Genomic DNA, 5,805 nt, shown 5'->3' on the forward strand with positions numbered 1-5,805 from the left:
TGTAAATTGTATATTCCATCCCAGGCATTTTGCATTGAAATCTCTTAGCCTTGAAACAAACTTTCTCTAAAGAGAAACCCGTTTGGTAATTTGCAGTTTGTTTCAGTAGAATATATTTCTCAGGCTGCATGTGACCAGTAACTATAGGCATTTTTAAAAATATGTTGCATTTGTACATCACAGGGTCATAAGTACATCACTGACTCAGCAGCTCTAAAGCTGGCCAAACACCTGCTGAATTGGTTGAAATTCGAGCCATGGGTGGCCCCGCAAGCACTACCTGGCTCAGCATTAGGTAATTGAATAATCGACTGAGCCGGGTGCAACAGTTGGTCGGACAGTGAGTGAATCCTATCAAATTCAGTCACTGCTTGGGTATTCAGGCAGCTCAGGAGTCAAGGCTGCCCACGCAGAATAGCCAGCAGTGGAGATTCAACATCCATGCCATTTAGCGTGAATGGGGAAATCATTTGACTTTCCTTTCTTTAGCCCACAATCTAAAGGTGGGTGGTAAGCTTAAAGTATATTTCCACTTTTGAAGCCAAATGGGGATAACACCTACTTTATATTTGTTACGTGTTTCCAGTCACATAGCATAACTTAAAATCATTAACTCAAATTTTAAAAAATCACATATCTTTAGATATGTTGTGTGAATAGGAACACATAACAAACATAAACATATAGAGGGGTTTTCTCAATTATGTCTGCAAAAGTGGAAATAAACTTTAGGTTACTTTCAGCATAATCACTACTAAAGGTCCACTGATAACCCTGCAACTAAAAGAAACTTGTTTTTCTATGCTTAGTAAGTGTCATCTCTTCTTGTTGGTTTATTTTGACTGGAAAAAAAGAACAGGGCTTATTATGTTGCTTCTTGAATGTGATCGCTGCAAGTTCATTCAGGTTCTGGCAAATAGCAGCTTTCTTTAGGACAGCGAATGGGGATGAGTCATTGGCAGCTTGACTAAAATGGATAATCCTTTTCTAATCATAATGAAAAACATCCTGTTCACATTGTCATTTTCTAGGAATTGTTCTATCAGAAGAAATAGCATTAGCTGCTTAATCCAACACTACTGGGTAATGTATATTGTTAGGGTAGACAGCCTATGAAAAGATTCAAGCCTATTTGAAAATATGTAATGTAAAAATGTGCAGTATTTCTGTAGTTTTTCTCTTTACTTTATGTTTCTACATACGGGTTCAATAATGTGTTTATTTTCATTCATTAAAGTTTATTTATTTAATCTCCGGAATGCATTTCTACTGTAGATACTTAGTGCCCATTTTTTTTGCACAGAGCTTTTGGCACATGGTATAAGGGGCACTGAAGATTTTTTTTCCATGGTATTTCTAATGCGATGGTAACTTGGCCTCTGGAACTGCCATTATGATTTTTTGTCACTGTGGAGCAAAAGTCAACGATGGAACAACAGGAGGCAGTGTGGGCCACTGATGGTGGATTGGAGTAGGGAAGCTGGAAGCAGCAGGGGGCATTGAGGTTGGATTGTGCAGGATATGTCTCTGTATTGCCTGTCCAAAATCTGAGCTCTTATTTTTAAGCAAATATATTTACCAGGAGCTGTACATATATTTACATTTATACCTTGTAGATTGTAAACTCTCACGGACAGGGTCCTCTAATCCTTTTATATGGTATTGTATAGCACTTGTATTGTCTTCCCTTACGTTGTAAAGGGCTGTGCAATCTGTTGGCGCTATATAAATCCTGCATAATAATAATAATAATAATAATGATATAACAGGCCCTGCCAAATGTCAGGAATGTGAGGTTAGGGTGGGGGTGAGTGCATGAGATTACCACAGAGGAGAAGGGAAGAGTGCAGTTGATTGGGGTGGGGGTGTGCACAGAAGACAGGGGATTGGAAAATGTGTAAGTAAGAACAGGAGAAGGAGATCTAAGTCTCTAATTAATTCAATAGTTAAGCGTAGGCAGTAGGGTTCAGAAGAGTAGACGCAAGGTAAGGGTCAGAGGAGAACTAAATTGATTGCAGAAGATGGGAATTGTAGAAGTGTAGGGGTAAATGCAAAGAAGAAAGCACAATTATATCAGTGGGCAGGAAAAGAGGGATTTATAGGAGTGGGCAGCAAGGCAGATGTGAGGGAGGCTGCTAAACAGGGGAGGAATTCAGAAGTGGCTGCAGAGAGTTCAGAGCTTGGTAAAGTTAAAGGACCTCAACTGTAAAAATATATTGTATTCTGAAAGTTATACGCTGTTAAAGAGACCCTGTCAGTTAGGGCAACCTTACAAGTTATTATATATACTGTATATATCATATACCATTTTCAATTTTCAGGATACAATATTTTGATCACCTTAACAAAAAATAGCAGGATATTCAAGAGAGCTGTGGGTAGCATACATTTCTAATTTTGTCCTCAAAAATTATAAGCCAACTGCTAGGACACAGGAGGAGGCAGCCGAGAGTCCTACAAATACTAATGCTGAGGTTGAACAATAGAAGACAGGCCACTGCATGAGATGGTAATCTATGTTATTTGATGCTAATTGGCTCTGAAGAGATTGAGAATTTTAGAATTTTTACCTTGATCTAGCATCCACTATCCAACCAGAGAGCCTCAGTGGCCATTTGGGATGCTCTGTTTAGATGGGGGAACTCAACAGCGGGAGGAATAGCATAACAAGAAGTCCAAAGACAAAAACTGTGAGATATTATCTCCTTCTGCCTTCTTTAGGTACTATGAATATAAAACAACTAACAGATCTGGATTCAAGAAGTGCCACACTCCACACGGGTCTTCACTGAAGATAAAATCTTTATTGAAGGAGCAAAAACACATCTCATACTCCTCCCCATGTGTCTTCAGCCTCTAACGCGTTAACCATTATTGCTTACTCATATGCCACTTCTTGAATTTCGGTTGCTACAAGCAAGGGCATGCTTATTGCTTACTCTTGGGCTGCAGTGGTGGTTGAATGCCAATTTGGGAACTTGAGCGGTGCTTGGTATGGGTCCTAACTAAAAAGACTAGCCTATTTACCAAAGAGGGTATGGCAAGCATGCTGAAGTATATTTTGTTCAAAACAAAAATGTTTTTTTTCCCATTGTCACAATATGAGGCATAAACAGTTCAACAGCTGAAGGCTTTCCTATACAGCAATACAGATGTAGCTACATCTGCTTTAATGTGATAAGCACTGAAGTGTGCTCTAACTAAACCTTTCCAATACAATTCCAAATAGAATTTCATAATTGACAGCATTGATTAAATGCATATACTCATTCTTAAACCATGCATGTTTCATGATTCGCTTTTTATGACATATTTCATCCGAAGCTCATTGATTTTATTTCATTTCCTATTTTTGTCTAATTTGTCACTTTCCTGAATTGGCAGTGTTTGATGCAACCGATTGATGTAATTTGTTTATTTAGCACATATCAGAGACAAACAAATTGGACAATAGCTGGGTTCACCATTATGTTTTTCGAGGGATGGGTGCAGCAAGGCAGAAGACATGTTTGTATAGGATAAGCCAGTAGTTTGTGCTGATGTATCTTCCAAATATTCCATGTCTCAAATAACTGAAGGTTCGATGTTGATGTTTTTAAACATTTATCAGTGAATAGCTATAGCCTGCCAATTACATTTGTACACAACAAAGCAGGACAAAGGATATTAGGATGTAGTCACAGGAAAAAGCAATTGTTTATCTTTAATTGGATGTACAGATTTTCCTTGTGTTCAGTACTGGTGTGAACATGCAGCACACATTTAACTCATGGTCTTGTGCTTGCTAAGAATTTGAGAGAAACCAAAGAGGCCACCATACAACAGTGAAAGAAACATAATAGAAAAGTATATGCAGGGCAGCCATCAGAAATTTTGGGGCCCCTTACACGGCTTTAGGCCGGGCACCCCCCCCACGCCTCTGGATGCAGGACTTAGTGACGTGCTGGACGCAGGGCTTAGTGACGTGCTGGACGCAGGGCTTAGTGACGCGCTGGACACAGGACCCACCTGAGAGTGACCCTGCCGAGCCCATCATAGATGCTGCACAGCCCATCTGAGACTGTCTATGGTAGGCTAACGCACCGGACGACTGTTTGCATGCGTGTATGTATGGGGGGGACTTTTAAAAAAAATCAATTCTTTTTTATTTGTAACTTTACATTTTTGGGGGGGAAACTTTATTGCTATCACATAGGGGGGTTAGAAAACCCCCTTATGTGATAGCAAAATATGTGACAGGTCCTCTTTATGGAGACATCAGGGGTCTCCAAGACCCCTAATGTCACCTAGGACCCCCCTGAAGAAGCTGATGAAGCAAAGATCTGCTTCATCAGTTTCTCTCCAGCATCTGAAGCTGGAGAGTGACACAAGAGTGACACAGGAACTGCATACTGGCGCCTTCCGGCACTGATCCTGTACTGCACATTTTTTTAGTACCTAAAGAGAGGTGGGGGGCTGTCCACATTGGGTACCGAAGCTCAGGGGGTTGCAGCTGCTGATGATTACTTAACTTGACAAAGTAGCCAGTGGTGACCTCAACACCCTCTGATTGTCAGTGGATCATTAATTTACATATAGTAGATAGGCATGCATCTGGAGCATGTCCGACCATTTCCTGGCAAACAGACATCAGTCTTCGGCCAGGGAAGCTGCAGAAGGCCTCCTGAGGTGTATAATAATATTAATTTTAAATGGTGTAATATTATTTACAGATGCCATTTTAAAGTGGTAACATCACAAGGTATCTTAGGCTGATGCTTCACCACTGTGCTGTGTTAGCTTTGCTACTCCTAAAATTGAACAAATGGCATTTGATAGGTGTTGCTCGTTTAGGTAAGAGTCAATGGACATGTTTGTCCAGACATTCAAACAAGATATTTTGTATAACTTTTAGAAAAGAAATGGCATGTTTTGGCCACAGTAGTAAGATAAACATTCTTAAACCTTATATGTGTATTTTTAACCTTCTCTAGAAAAAGCTGGTGACCGCTGTGGGCCATGAGACTCCCTCGGGGAGGGGACCAGCAGAGCACAAGCCATGCAGACGAATCTGAGCTTCTGTTCTGGGTGCTATGCAGTACAGCAATATTTCCTGACTAGTCCCTCCCCACACTGCAGGACACCCTGGGTACCCCACAGACTGCGGTGTGTCAGTTGGACAGCTGTGTGCATATTTTTCTGCATGAAAGCATGGTTGCTAACAGTCTGGGTTCCTGCATTATATTTCCAGGATTTTGGACACTGTCCCCCATTGTCCGTGTACCATACGCTGACCCACAGGATCTGTGGCAAAAATCTCCATCCAACAGCAAAGGTATAACTCTTTTACTCCCACTTTATCTTTTAAAACATAGCAAAGGGAGAAAGGTGCTACACTACAAGTCAAACACCCTGTAGCAACACCCACTTTTTGGCCACAGCTACAGTGTTTGGCAGGCAGCGCTCATAGAGTGACACATTTTTTCCTCTGCTCTTCATGCCTTCCTGTCCCAGTGATAAAACCCATCTTGTACATGTACCATAGGGAAAGGATGTGAGGGCAATTCGTAATGAGATCTCCACTGTCCAGATATCTCCCACAATTGTTTTTGAAAATTCTACCCCCATAGACTTGCATTGAGTTCTAAGTTCGAATTAAAACTTTTTCCATGTTCGAAAGTTTGAATTAGAACCGAACATGGGGGTGTTTGGCTCATCACTAATCTCCTCCTCTACTCTTCCACTTTCCATCGGGGTCCCTAAACCCCTTCTATTTCCTATCTAATCCTCCTCCCTTAGTCTGTTGATAATGGGCAGACTACCCCC

The sequence above is a fragment of the Nanorana parkeri genome, unplaced genomic scaffold, assembly GCF_000935625.1.
Source record: "Nanorana parkeri isolate BGI_ZX_2015 unplaced genomic scaffold, ASM93562v1 scaffold262, whole genome shotgun sequence".
NCBI lineage: Eukaryota > Metazoa > Chordata > Amphibia > Anura > Dicroglossidae > Nanorana > Nanorana parkeri.